Raw genomic sequence first — 14,721 nt, 5'->3', positions numbered from 1 at the left:
AGGCACCTGTTTGACATGGGATGGGGCCCCCAAGGGAAACGACTGGCCAGGAGGCCATCCCCAAAGTACTGGGAGCATACAAGCAATCCCATGACAAGAAGGGCCAGATCCTCTCAACCTTGCAGGAGAACCAGAGGCTGCAGAAGGAAGACCACCAGGGGGCTATGCAGCAGTGACAGGCTCACAATACCAACATTGCCTCCATTGCAGGGGGGCTGAAGGAACTTATTACCATCCTGTGTGCATCCTCCAACAAAGCATGCCACTTCCACTAGCCACATATCAACTGAGCCATCCACTTCTGCTGCAGCTAGTGGAATGGAGGCCCTGTCAGAGGACCCGCAGACTACCATCACCCCTGCCTCTGTAGCTGAGGAACCCCCGTGCAAACAAGGTCATCCATCCAGACATCCTGCAGAACCTGATGCTAAAACTACTGTCAGGAAATGACCCTCTTCTGAACTTTCTCCCTTGTGTGCCAATGAGACACCCTGTTGACTCTCCACTGTCATGTCTCCATTTTCCCATAGCCCCCTGGATGCTAGACCTGGACTACCTACAGCTGGTCCCACTACTCTGATGATGTCATCCACCATGACCTCACTCATCACCCATTACACTTGTGAATCACAATAAACACCATTGAGCACAGCTACTGCTTAACTTTCTTTTATTGTAACAAGTAAGATTTACTGTTGTATAATATGTAATTACAGTTAACACAGTGACGATTAAAGGTCTGGAAGATGGACAGAATGGAGCAATGTGCAGGGAATATGACAGTATGTCACGTACTGCGCTGGACTTCTCACCTCTGGATTTCGGATTGGCGAATACACCAAGTCTTCTACAGGTCCTGGATACTCCCAGATAATGGCGACCCCTTCTAGTAGCCATGGTGCCGCTTGACAGGCTACGCCAAAGCAGACCATACCCTCCAGAAGGAGTCCCAGAGGTAAGAAACCCCAACACTGGGGAAAAAACCTCTAACAGGAACTCCTGAAGGAAAACAAGAAAAAACAGGACTTGACAACAGGAAACAAAAATAGGCAATATCCAGGGTAAAAGGCAGGAAAAAAGGAACAGGCAAAAATATCCCAAGGCAAAAGCAGGAACAAAGAACAGGCAAAAATCTCCCAAGGCAAAAGCAGGAACAAAGAACAGGCAAAAATCTTCCAAGGCAAAAAGCAGGAACAAAGAACAGGAGCGAACAGCACAACCAGAAGGAAGTGTTTGCAACGCAAGGAGGAACAAGACTGACTGACTTATATACTGAGAAAAGGGAAGTGACATCACAGGAAAGGGAAATAACAACATCCTGGATTGGGAAAAGCCCATAGACCAGTATAGGAAAAAGAAAGTAGTATAACAGAGAAACAGATCATGCTGGGCCAAAAACACGAAGAAGATAAGATGGACACAACATGGATAGAGACAGGCAAAAGGACCCAAAAAAAAACCACCACCAACAACAAAAGAAGAAAAAAGGCTACAAGTAAGTGTGGCGAGACCAGGTGCGAAATATATGCTTCCCAGAAAGCATAGTCAAAAAACGCGTGGAACGGCGCTCCGAATATCGGTAGCGCGTTCCACCCGCGAGGACAGAAAGAGACGCCACGTCAGAGCACGGCGTTACAGTAGGTCCCCTCCCCGAGGCACCAGGTTTGTCAGGATGATTGTCAAAAAACAGGCGAACCAAACGGGGAGCATGGACGGAGGAAGCATCCTCCCAAGAACAGTCACTGAGGGGGTATCCTTTCCAATGGATCAAAAACTGTAGTTTGCGTTGAAAAATTCTGGAATCACAGATCTCCAGGACTTCATACTCAGGCTGTCCGTCGATAGAAAGAGGAGGTGGACGTTGGAACTGGCGATGGTAAGGATCAGGAACAAAGGGTTTTAACTGGGACACATGGAAAACAGGATGAACCCTCCAGGTATGAGGTAAGCGGAGACGCACATCTACAGGATTCAGGATGTGCGAAATTCGAAAGGGTCCATAAAAACGTGGTTTGAACTTATTGGTGGAAAACTGGGATGGTAGAAATCTGGAAGAAAGCCATACCTTGTGGCCCACTTGATACAAAGGTGCGGCTTGCCGATAACGATACGCCTTTCGCTTCATAGCTTGTTTCGAAGCTGGGAGAGTTGTGTGAAGTAGGCCCTGGATTCGACAGATCTGTCGTGAAAAAGAAGTGACTGCAGGCACAGACGAGGATGTTCGAGAAACAGTAGTGAAAGTCCTCGGATGAAATCCATAAGTACAATAAAAGGGTGTGGTCTTGGTCGCACTATGTATTGTGTTGTTATAGGAGAACTCGGCAAGAGCAAGATATTCCGACCAATTGCTTTGTGTGGCATTACAGTAACATCTCAGATACTGCTGAAGCTCTTGATTCACTCGTTCAGTTTGCCCATTCGTTTGTGGATGGAAACCCGAGGATAACGAAATCTCAATGTTAAAGAAGGCACAAAAGGCTCTCCAGAAACGTGATTCATATTGAGGCCCTCTGTCCGAAATGACCTCTTGAGGAAGACCATGGAGGCAAAAAATATCCCGTAGAAAAATGCGACTCATTTCTGGGGCCGTTAGTAGTTTCTTCAAGGCTGAAAAATGGGCCATCTTGGTGAATGAATCTACGGTCACCATGATTACTTGGTTACCAGAGGAGGTAGGTAGAGAGCATATGAAATCCATGGATAGAGTACACCAAGGAGCGGAAGGAACCGGTAAAGGTCTTAATAAACCTGCCACCTTAGTTCGGGGTGTCTTAGTCTGGGCACAGACTGAGCATGCTGACACATAGGTTTCAGTGTCTGTCTTTCGCGAAGGCCACCAAACAGATCGCTGCAGCAGCTCCTGGGTCTTCCTGATACCTCGATGACAGGCTATAGGAGAATCATGGCACATTTGTAGGGCTTTTGGCCGCACTTTCTTGGTAGGTAGGAAAAGAGCATGTTGATGATAGAAGTAGTTGTTCTTCTACTGCAAAAAAGGAGTCACTCTATCCCATTCTGAAGCAGACAAAAACTGGTACTCGGATTGAATGCGTTCTTGAAAAGATTGAGTAGCTCCGATGATCCTGCTAGACTCAATAAGATGTGGAGAGGAGTTCTGGGCTATATCAGGATATCTGCGGGATAAGGCATCTGCCACTTAATTCTGGGAACCAGGTATGTACGTGATCACGAAATCGTACTGGCTAAAGAAGAAAGCCCATCGCGCCTGACGACTGTTGCGACTCTGAAAGCTCCGAAGACACTGGAGATTACGGTGATCAGTCCTAGCTTCGAAAGGCTCTCTGGAACCCATCAGGAAATGCCTCCATTCCTTACAAGCTACTTTGAGAGCGAGTAGTTCTCGTTCCAGTACAGAATAATTTTGTTCAGCCTCTGATAGAATATGAGACAGATAAAAGATAGGATGTTCCAATCCATCATTGTATTTCTTCTGCAGCAGAACTGCTCCAATAGCTCTGTCTGAGGCATCAGTCTCAACAATAAATTTCTTGGTGTTGTCAGGATGACGCAACACAGGTGCTTGGGTAAAGGCTGTCTTTAATTCTTGAAACACGCGTTCAGCCTCCTTGGTCCAAATGAAACCCTTTGTCAGGTTCTCTTTCTTAATTGTTTGTGTTATGAAACTTTGTAGGTGGGCAAAGTTCTGTATAAACTGACGATAAAAGTTTGATAAACCAAGAAAACATTGCGTTTCTTTAATGGACGTTGGAGAAGGCCAATCTAATATGGCACTGACCTTGTCAGGATCCATGGATATTCCGTGTTGATTAATACAAAACCTAAGATACCTTACTTCAGATTTATGGAACTCACACTTCTCAGGTTTACAAATCAGTTGGTTTTTCTTGAGTATTTCCAGGACTTGCAGGACATGATCTACATGGTGCTCAGGATCACGGGAATATATCAAGATATCATCCAAATAGATGACTACATATTGATTGAGTACATCAGAGAACACTGAATCCATAAATCGTTGAAAAACAGAAGGGGCGTTGGTCAGTCCAAAGGGCATAACACGATACTCATAGTGCCCAAAAGGGGTACGGAAAGCTGTATTCCATTCATCTCCTTCCTTGATCCGAAGGAGATGATAGGCACCCCGTAAGTCTAATTCAGTAAATATCTTGACTCCTTGAATGGCATCCAATATATCTCTGATTAAAGGCAGTGGATATCGATCCTTAATCGTTATTCTGTTGAGTTCACGAAAGTCCACACAAGGACGCAGATCCTTAGTTTTCTTTGGGATGAAGAAAAGAGGAGCCCCAGCGGGGGACGTGGAAGGAGCAATCAAACCGTTGTGTAAGTTGTCGTCTAAATATTCCCTTAGCACCTTCTTTTCTTGGTCTGTCAGAGAATACATTCGACCAAAGGGGATGACTTCATCAGGAATTAAAGGAATAGCACAGTAATAACTGCGATGAGGTGGCAAAATAGGATTACTAGATTTCTGAAAAATCCTGATATATTCCTGATAACAATCTGGAACCCCCTGGATAATATTGATAGAGTTAGTGTTATCCTTAGTTGACTGACAGGACCTTTTTGGAGTCCAATAAGAAGTAGTGGAATAACAATTCTGTTGACAAAATGAAGACGTTAGGGATATAGTTTGTGTTTCCCAATTGATATAGGGGTTGTGTCGGGCTAACCAGGGAATTCCCCAAATCATGATGTGATTTGGTGAGGCTATGAGATCAAAGGCAACGTGTGCTTGATGCCCCCCAAATGTCAAACAAAGAGTAGGAGTTGAGGCCACCACAGGTCCAAAGGTTAACGGAGAGCCATCCACCGTGTGAACCTGCTCAGGAGTTTCTTTAGGAATGCGGGTAATTCCCTTACTTGTAGCCCAGGTCTCATCCAGATAGAGTCCACTGGCTCCACAATCAAGGAGAGCCAGAAGATGTTCTTCTTGATCTTGTGAACTTTGTAACTTGACCGAGAGGATAAACAGGGTGGAAATGCTTTCTTTGGAGGAACATATTGATGGTACTTCAGCTCCTACCGTCTCCTTCCTCCTTACAGGGGACGGGAGCTGGCGTTTCCCGCAGGCCTTGAAGGACGTACCGGACAACTACGGATCAGGTGGCCAGCCTTACCACAGTATAGGCAAAGTCCCCTTCGTCATCGTTCCTCCCTTTCTGACTCCGTAAATGGCCCACGAACCAGATCTATCTGCATGGGCTCTTCATGGGGAGGTGGAGAGGCTTCAGATGGACTATCTTCCGTTCGCCGACTGCTAGCACAGAAGGTACCGGACTGGTATGGAGCTCTAGTTCTACGTCTTTCCATCTTGCGCTCTCGAAGTCTATACTCGATGTTCATAGATTGATCCATTAATTCTTTCAAAGAACAAGCTGGAGAAGAGTGTACAAGCTCATCTTTAATTTCTTCATGCAGGCCTCGGCGGAAAAAGGTTACAAAGGTGCGTTCTACCCAGGAGGTTTCAGCTGCCAGCTGTTTGAAGCGGGTTATACAGTATACTGCAGTACATCCTGATTACCCTGCTGAATGTCACATAAGGCTTCTTCAGCTGCTGCTTCTACCCCAGATCTCTCAAACATTTGTTTGAAAACAGTCAGGAAAGCGGAATAGTTAGCCAGGACTGGGTCATCTGCAGAACCCAGAGGAGTCGCCCAAGCAAGCGCTGGACCAGACAAGGCGCTAATCAGATAGCTCACCTTAGCCTTATCCGAAGAAAACTGGAGTGGATGAAAGGCAAAGAAAACCTTCAGGGCGTCCAAAAATTCCTTCATCTTTAAAGGATCTCCGGAATATCGAGGAATAGTAGCAGATACGGGTGGTATGTCCATTGATCGGGAAGACAAGACCTGTCGTAGCGCAGTGTTCTCTGCCCGTAACTGTTGTAACTCTTGGGCTTGTTGTTGGACAGTCTGTAACATAGCTTGAGCATTTTCTGACACCTCTCCCTGTGGATCTTCCATGGCGCTCTCGCAACGCAGAATCTTTTGGCGTTGCAATCTGTCACGTACTGCGCTGGACTTCTCACCTCTGGATTTTGGATTGGCAAATACACCAAGGCCCTCATTACAACTTTGACGGGCGGCGGAGGCCGCCCGCCAAAGTTGCGCCGCAGGAATACCGCACCGCGGTCTGAAGACCGCGGCCGGCATTCTGAGTTTCCCGCTGGGCAGGCGGGCGGCCGCCTTAAGGCCGCCCGCCAGCCCAGCGGGAAACAACCTTCCCACGAGGACGCCGGCTCGGAATCGAGCCGGCGGAGTGGGAAGGTGCGACGGGTGCTACTGCACCCGTCGCGTATTTCACTGTCTGCTATGCAGACAGTGAAATACAAGCGGGGCCCTCTTACGGGGGCCCCTGCAGTGCCCATGCCATTGGCATGGGCACTGCAGGGGCCCCCAGGGGCCCCGCGACACCCCCTACCGCCATCCTGTTCCTGGCGGGCGAACCGCCAGGAACAGGATGGCGGTAGGGGGTGTCAGAATCCCCAAGGCGGCGCAGCATGCTGCGCCGCCTTGGAGGATTCTGACGGGCAGCGGAAAACCGGCGGGAGACCGCCGGTTTTCCTGCACTGACCGCGGCCAAAGCGCCGCGGTCAGAATGCCCTAAGGGGCACCGCCAGGCTGTCGGCGGTGCTCCCGCCAACCGCGAGCCTGGCGGTCACAGACCGCCAGGCTCGTAATGAGGGCCCAAGTCTTCTACAGGTCCTGGATGCTCCCAGATAAGGGTGACCCCTTCTAGTAACCACGGTGCCGCTTGACAGGCTACGCCAAAGCAGACCATGCCCTCCAGAAGGAGTCCCAGAGGAAAAAACCTCTAACAGGAACTCCTGATTGAAAACAAGAAAAAACAGGACTTGACAACAGGAAACAAAAATAGGCAATATCCAGGGTAAAAGGCAGGAAAAAAGGAACAGGCAAAAATATCCCAAGGCAAAAGCAGGAACAAAGAACAGGCAAAAATCTCCCAAGGCAAAAGCAGGAACAAAGAACAGGCAAAAATCTTCCAAGGCAAAAAGCAGGAACAAAGAACAGGAGCGAACAGCACAACCAGAAGGAAGTGTTTGCAACGCAAGGTGGAACAAGACTGACTGACTTATATACTGAGAAAAGGTAAGTGACATCACAGGAAAGGGAAGTAACACCATCTTGGATTGGGAAAAGCCCATAGACCAGTATAGGAAAAAGAAAATAGTATAACAGAGAAACAGATCATGCTGGGCCAAAAACACGAAGAAGACAAGATGGACACAACATGGATAGAGACAGGCAAAAGGACCAACAAAAAACCCACCACCAACAACAAAAGAAGAAAAAAGGCTACAAGTAAGTGTGGCGAGACCGGGTGCGAAATATATGCTTCCCAGAAAGCATAGTAAAAAAAACGCGGGGAACGGCGCTCCGAATATCAGTAGCGTGTTCCACCCGCGAGGACAGAAAGAGACGCTGCGTCAGAACGCGGCGTTACACAGTAGAACAGACATATTCTGAAATCTTGTGTCAAGGGAGCCACCAGTCAGGCCAGAAACCATAGTAGCACCACCCAACAGACCTGCAAATAGACCAAGACAGGGACAACCATCACAACAGGAGTCAATGTCGCACACTCAACACACATGCAGTACATTGTCGAGCTCCCTAGTGCAAATAGGCAAGTGGAGTGTTAACACATATTACCATGGCAGACCCACATTTTCCAGACATGCATTCCCAATGGACCATCCCTCACAGCTGACGTAACTCCAATAAAGGCAAGTTCCACTTTCAGTAAAAGTTATGTTCCATAATTGTCCATATTGTACAGTGAGGATAGGTAGCAATACTGATAACACTAAAATGTTTGACAGTCCTACTGCAGTTGACATAGCAGTACAGGGAATATACAAAATGACAAAGTCTTTTCAGTTGTGATGCTAGACAACAGCATAGTAAAAATAGCTTTGACATTAGAACAGTAACACCTCCCATGTGGCCAATATGTTTTCCCCCAAACACACACTGAGGGATAGCGGCACTTAACACCTCCACTGATGGCACACATCAGGAGGAGCAATGTCACAAGGCAGATAACAGTACAGTTCAATACAACACACTTAACACATACCTGTATTTCATTGGAAGTATTGTTGGATCAACTCTGTTGTGGTGTCAGCTGCATCCTCATCATCTGCCTCCTCATCACCATCTATGTCACCATCATCAGCCCACTGGTCCAGCTGCCACCTCCTCAACATCCAGTAATGGGATGTGACATCTCAGGGCTAGATTGTGTAGCATGCAGCAGGCAACAACAATCTGGCAGACTTTTAGTGGTCTGTAGAGCAGGGCACCTCCTTAGATGTGCAGACACCAGAATATAGCCTTCAGTAGCCCAAAGGTCCTCTCGATGACTCACCTTCTCCTGCCGTGGGCCTCTTTGAAACGGTGTTCCCCATCTGTGGTCAGGTATCTCACTGGTGTCAGCAGCCAGGGTATCTTAGGATAGCCAAAGTCACCTGTGTGCACAAAGGTTTGATTCATCACAATACCAGTAGAAACAGAGGGCAGAATGTGAAGAGAGGTGAGATAACAAATTCACACATACTATTGGATATATACAAATGAGCCAGGCCCTCTCTCTCTGTAGTTGTGCCATCATGTGTGGAACATTGCTGTTCCTGAGAATGCTGGAGTCATGAACAGAGACATCACCTGGGAAATATACTGTTCAGGGAGTCACACCACCTGCAATTTGATAGAGTAAAAGTTGTTCCTGTCAAGTACACTTATCTACTGGCCCTGGAAGAAACCAAAGCAATGTGGGTGCCATCTATGGCCTCTATCACATGAGGGATATGTGCCATATCGCAGAAGTCAGCTTTAACAGTGGGTAAATCTGCATGTTGGGGGAACCTGATGTAGCTGTCCAGATGTTTGAGTAAAGCACAAATACATCCTTCAACAAATGACTGCACATGGGCTGTGACATCCCTGCTGCCAAGCCCACTGTAATCTGGAATAAGCCTGAGGCAAGGAAGTTTAGCACAGACAACACCTATACTTTTGGAGGGAGAGCATAGGGATTACGTATGGCAAAAGATCCGGCTCCAACTCGGTACACAGTTCCATGATGGGCTGACTTTTCTGACGGAATGTCTGGATGATGTGTCTCTCTTCCAGGGTAGCAAGGTTGATTAAGGGCTGGTACACAGATGCATGGCTCATTCTCACCATTTCTTGGTACGTAGAAATAGGAGAGAGGAATAGCCACAAGTTGATGTTAACAGTTCACAAGCCACCTTACTTTATACATGTAGCAAACAAGAGTACTGTGGACATAACAATGAAGTACACTGAATCCATTTGACCTTGTAGACTGACTGTGTATGCCATCGTTGATGACAGTTGCAGCCCCAGACAGACAGCTTAGCACACATGAAACAGTTGACGCTTCCATGTAACAACACCTTGTTCCCACAGGTAGTAAGGTGTATCTGAAATTTGAACATATATAGTTATGGTTACCCCATCTATGAGCCAGCAAGTAATTGCACATGTAGTGTCATAGTTATCAGTACATCTACCTACACTATCCATGAAAGTCACATATGTGAACCATGCTTTGATGTGTGAACATAGTTGATCTATGCACGTCACTAATAAATCATACATGACGCAGTTATCATTCACCTACAATACACTACCTACATTTAAAATGGCAGCTGCCTGTCCTGCAAGTACAGGACAGATGGAAGTGATCCAATTCCGCTTGCGTTAATCGTCACAGCGGTAGGCGGTCTCAACTGCCGTGCAGCTCCTCATTGGCTAACATTGTTGCTTATTGGAGACTGGGGCCAATGATGGTCACCGCCGGCGGTACCGGCGGACATGACTGCCATTTTCTGTTGCATAGTTCACTTGACTCCTGACACTCATGCAAGCAAGACATCCACTGCATAAGCTGCTGTGTTCTGTCTCTGGGAGCCCTTATGCCACATCCTGCAGGAAATAGGGCCCCTGCCTTTACCCAGGAGGAGCTGGTGAAACTAGTCGACGGGGTCCTACCCCTTTATGGACAGTTGTATGGCGCACCAGAGCATCAGGTCAGTCCAATGTACCTGTCCTGTCTGATAGTGATGTGTGTGGGGTTGAAAGGCATTGAGACGTCGCACATGGAGTGGATGCGTGCAGATGGCAAAGTCGTGAAGACACATTTGTGTGGTCATGAGATGTGTCTGATGTGTGAAGTCCACTGCTGTTGCTGTGATGCCACTCTACATGACTTTCTCCTTCTGTCTGTGTCACCCATGAAAGGTCAGCGCCCAACATAAGAAGGAGATTTGGAAGCTCATCGCCAAGCAAGTGCAGACCCTGGTGGTCCATGGCCGGCCGAGCACCCACTGCATGAAGCTTTGGGAGGACCTGAGAATCTAGGCCCAAAAGGCCGCTGAGGCCCGGCTGGGGACGTCCTCCCAACGAGAGAGGTGTCCCCGTCAGACTTTGACCCCCCTAATGGCCCACATTTTGGCGGTGGCCTACCCAGTTGTGGATGGGTGCTTGAGGGCAGCACAGCAGCCACAAGGGAGTAAGTACACACACACCTCGCTAATGGTAGGCATGTATGAGTTTGGGTAGCCTAATAGTGGGAAGATGTAGTGTAGATCATTGGTAGTTGCACATTGGCTATGGGTTTGAGTTACCCTGGCAGGTCTTGTCTTAATTATGTGCACCAATACCATGCAGACAGTGACTCATGAGGGTATTTACTTCCATGTTTGAGTTTATCTGGACACATTACATATCTTTTTAGTGATCAGCTCCTTCATTCAGCAAAAGTATAACTGAGGCGTCAGGGATTGCCATCAATAATAGTCTGCCAGTATGACAGAGGTGATTGGTGAGTTCTCAGTCAGCTGCCTCATACTGTAGGTGTAGATGGCTGTAGGGGTCCAAGATAATACTGGCCACATTGTTAATGGATTTGTTTGCTTGCTACCTTGCCAAGTAGGACTTGGTTGAGTAAGGAGCACAGGGTTTGTTTATGTAAACAATCATGTGACAAGTACTGTGCTACTATGCATTGAAAGACCCTTCAGCTAGTCAAAAAGTGTCAATGTTTCCACATTAGTAGGTTTTGACTGCATAGCTCTTGTTTCCCTTATGATTTCCCAAAGTTGTGAATGTCAATGTAAAGGCATGCAATGCCATGGCAAACCAGCAGACTATGAGGTTGTTACTCTGTGTGAATGATGGGAAGGAATTGACCCATTGCACCCTTTCTTCCTCTCCATCCCTCCCTCCCTCCCTCTCCTCCTCTGTCTTTGTGTGTATCAGCATCTTCAGGTGAAGGAGAAGGGGCAACGACGAGTGGGGAAGCTGCAGCCCATGGGACCCAGAAGGCTGAGACCAGTGGAGCTGGGGGACCCATAGGACAGAGGGTGAGGGAAGTGTCACAGGGGAGACCAGATCAACAAAATCCTCTTTGGAGTCTTCCTCAAATGGGAGATCCCTGGCAGTGGCGGACCCATCTGGGACCAGCCCAGCACCATCTTCGTCTGCCACCACTCTTACCAGTACCACCCTCCCTGTAGCTCCCCACCCAGTTGCCCGTTCCAGCTCACCCAGGAGGGTGGGCATCTCCTTTGCTGCAAGCACCTCTACCCCTGCCTCATTCAATCCTGCTGCCCTCAATGAGAAGGCTATTGACCTTCTGAGGGCCATCTCTGTGAGCCACAAATCCCCTCATGCCCACCATCACCACAAAAGCAGACCCCCAAACGTCCACCCCATAGCCCACATGAGCACACTCATCATGACTACCAACACTCCCACATGCAGCACATCTACCTTACCTGAAGACACCACCCTAACAGACACTCACACATCCACCCTGTCATCTCCCTGCATCCCCTTCCCCCTCCCAGTACACCTACAAAAATGCACTCACTCACCCAACAGGCACCCAGCATTCACATGGCATCCACCCACAAACCAGCACCCAAGGCACACACACGTACACGCCTCTCAAGCACTCTGGGTCCCTCCACTCCCAAACGTATTTCCCATGACTGCCCTTATGTCCCTAAAAAAAGATTATTTTGTGAGTTTGCCCTAGTCCCTTCCACTGACTCAGTCCCTGTTTCCCCAAAGCACCCTGATACCCTCCCCAAACCCAGTCCTTCCACCTTCCAGTCCTCCCATGGCCCCCCTAGTCCTGCCCATGTCCCAACCCCACCAAAGTCTTTGACCCCCACAAAAACAAAGGCCAACCCTCCCAAACTCATAATCAAGGGCCCTCTCCCAAAGTCAAAGGCTGAGGGCAACCCCCCTTCAAACCCAAACCAAAGAGGGGCACTTTGTAGTCAGGAGTCAAGTTGGGCCCAAAGACATTGCCCAGTTTGTCTGGGGTACTGTGCACAATTGGATTGGCCAGTAAGCCCATGTTGTAAAAAGTTATTTTGGACATCATATTGTATATATTTATTATATTTGCACCAGTGAATCGTTGGTGTTGTGGGTTACACACTTGTCCTGCCTTTCCTTCCACATGTATGTGTTGTATATGTGTGATTTGTTGTGCATCTTCTGTGTATGTGATGTGTTTGTGCAGCAGCATGAGTTGTGTGGGTGAGCTGTGCTATGGACTTGTTGTGATGTGTTGTGTTGGTGTTGTGTGGCATTGTGTGGTAGTGGTGTGTGTTTTATGATGCATCTGTGATATACTTGTGTGTTGGGTGGACGTAGTGTGTGTTTTTTTTTGTATTGGTTGTGTGCTGTTGTAACGTGTTGCTGCCAGTATGTGTTTTCCTGTGGAGGTGTGATGTGTGCCTCTCTGCCAATGCATGTGTGTAGTTGTGATGGTGCTGTCGTTGTGTGACTCTGTAGTGTTGTGTGTAGATGTGTTTGACAGTGGTGGTTGTGGGCGTGTGCAGTGTGGTGTGTGTATGGCACATGTATGTTGGCTGTGATATGTGTTGTTTGTGTGTGAGTGTGTGTATGTTGATGTGTTTGTGTGATGGTACGGATGTATGTTTGCATGTGTATGTGTCTGTGGCTAGCTGTGCCAGGGTTTTGTGTGGGTGTGTACTGATCGCCTTTCCTTCAGTGTGTGCTAGGTGGTGTACTTACAGTAATTGTCTTCATCACCTTTGCTGGTTCTGGAGTTATTTGGCCAGAAGGAGCAGTGGGAAGACTTCAAGTGTGGGTTCCATGATGGCTGCGGACATGTCTGTGTTCCTGAAGGTGAGTGTCTCCTATTATGTTATTCATTTCTGCCAGGTTTTTTGTGGCACTGAGACCGCCCCGGAAATCCTGATGGTGTGCAACCTTGTGATATGGTTGGTGGAAACATGGGGGGTGATTCTAACCCTGGCGGTCGGTGTTAAAGCGGCGGCCAACCCGCCAACAGGCTGGCGGTAAAAAATATGGAATTCTGACCCTGGCGGGAACCGCCAACACAGACAGCCACTTTAACACTCCGCCCGCCACGGCGGTACAATCAAACAGCGCGGCGGTCACCGCCAACAGCCAGGCGGCAGACAATGTACCGCCCACACTATCACAACTCACCAATCCGCCACCATTTCCGGGGCGGGAGCACCGCCGATAAAAACACGGCGGAAACAGACTACGAACGGGAAAACGCTCACCACTACGCACTCCAGGAGGAAGGAGGACAGCATGGAACCCGAATTAAACATCCTACCTGCTCTCGTCTACCTTCTCATCTACCACGAGTACGAAGTCCGGCGCAGACGACAACGGTGAGTACTGCACCTACGACACACGGGAGGGGGGAGGACGAAAGGTTACGGGCACACACATATGCGACCCCCCCCCCCAACTATGTACACACCAATGCAGAGCAACAAGTCACAGTGACACCACCCAAACACCCCAGAAAAATGCTAGGACATAATCAAATTTGGAATAAATATTTATGTACCAAAAAGCTCCTGAAAAATATCGTACAACCATGAAAGATATTCACAAGAAAACAAATGACATACACATCAGTGTATAACTGAAGTAACAAGTCCTGCACATCCTACGAATTCATCATGTCCGTGGGCCAAAGTTTTGAGAAACAAGGGCAAAGCCCACACAGGAGACCTGAGTCCTTTGGAGAGAACACTGCAGGGGCATCAGATGTAAAAACTACAGGCACCTCAGGGGGAAGGGAAGGGGGGGGGGCACCACAGCCACATGAGTCCACGACGCCAGATCCACGAGGAGCCACCATGCCCACTGTACCATCCTGGGGAGTGCAAAGCCACAGTCTCTCAATGTCTCTACAGTGGGTGGGCTGCCCACTGGACCATCCTGGGGAGTGCAAAGCCACAGTCTCTCAATGTCTCTACAGTGGGTGGGCTGCCCACTGGACCATCCTGGGGAGTGCAAAGCCACAGTCTCTCAATGTCTCTACAGTGGGTGGGCTGCCCACTGTACCATCCTGGGGAGTGCAAAGCCACAGTCCATCAGGTGGATGACAGTCTCCACTGGTCAAGGAGGAGGCATGGTGGACACAGTGAACCATAAACAGTGATTGAGACGGCGGTGCCCAGCGGAGCGGTGCTTGAGAGGAAGGGCCCAGCGGAGCGGTGCTTGAGAGGAAGGGCCCAGCGGAGCGGTGCTTGAGAGGAAGGGCCCAGCGGAGCGGTGCTTGAGACGGCGGTGCCCAGCGGAGCGGTGCTTGAGACGAAGGGCCCAGCGGAGCGGTGCTTGAGATGAAGGGCCCAGC

The sequence above is a fragment of the Pleurodeles waltl genome, chromosome 3_1, assembly GCF_031143425.1.
Source record: "Pleurodeles waltl isolate 20211129_DDA chromosome 3_1, aPleWal1.hap1.20221129, whole genome shotgun sequence".
In the NCBI taxonomy this organism is placed as follows: Eukaryota; Metazoa; Chordata; class Amphibia; order Caudata; family Salamandridae; genus Pleurodeles; species Pleurodeles waltl.
This window is presented reverse-complemented; position numbering follows the sequence as displayed.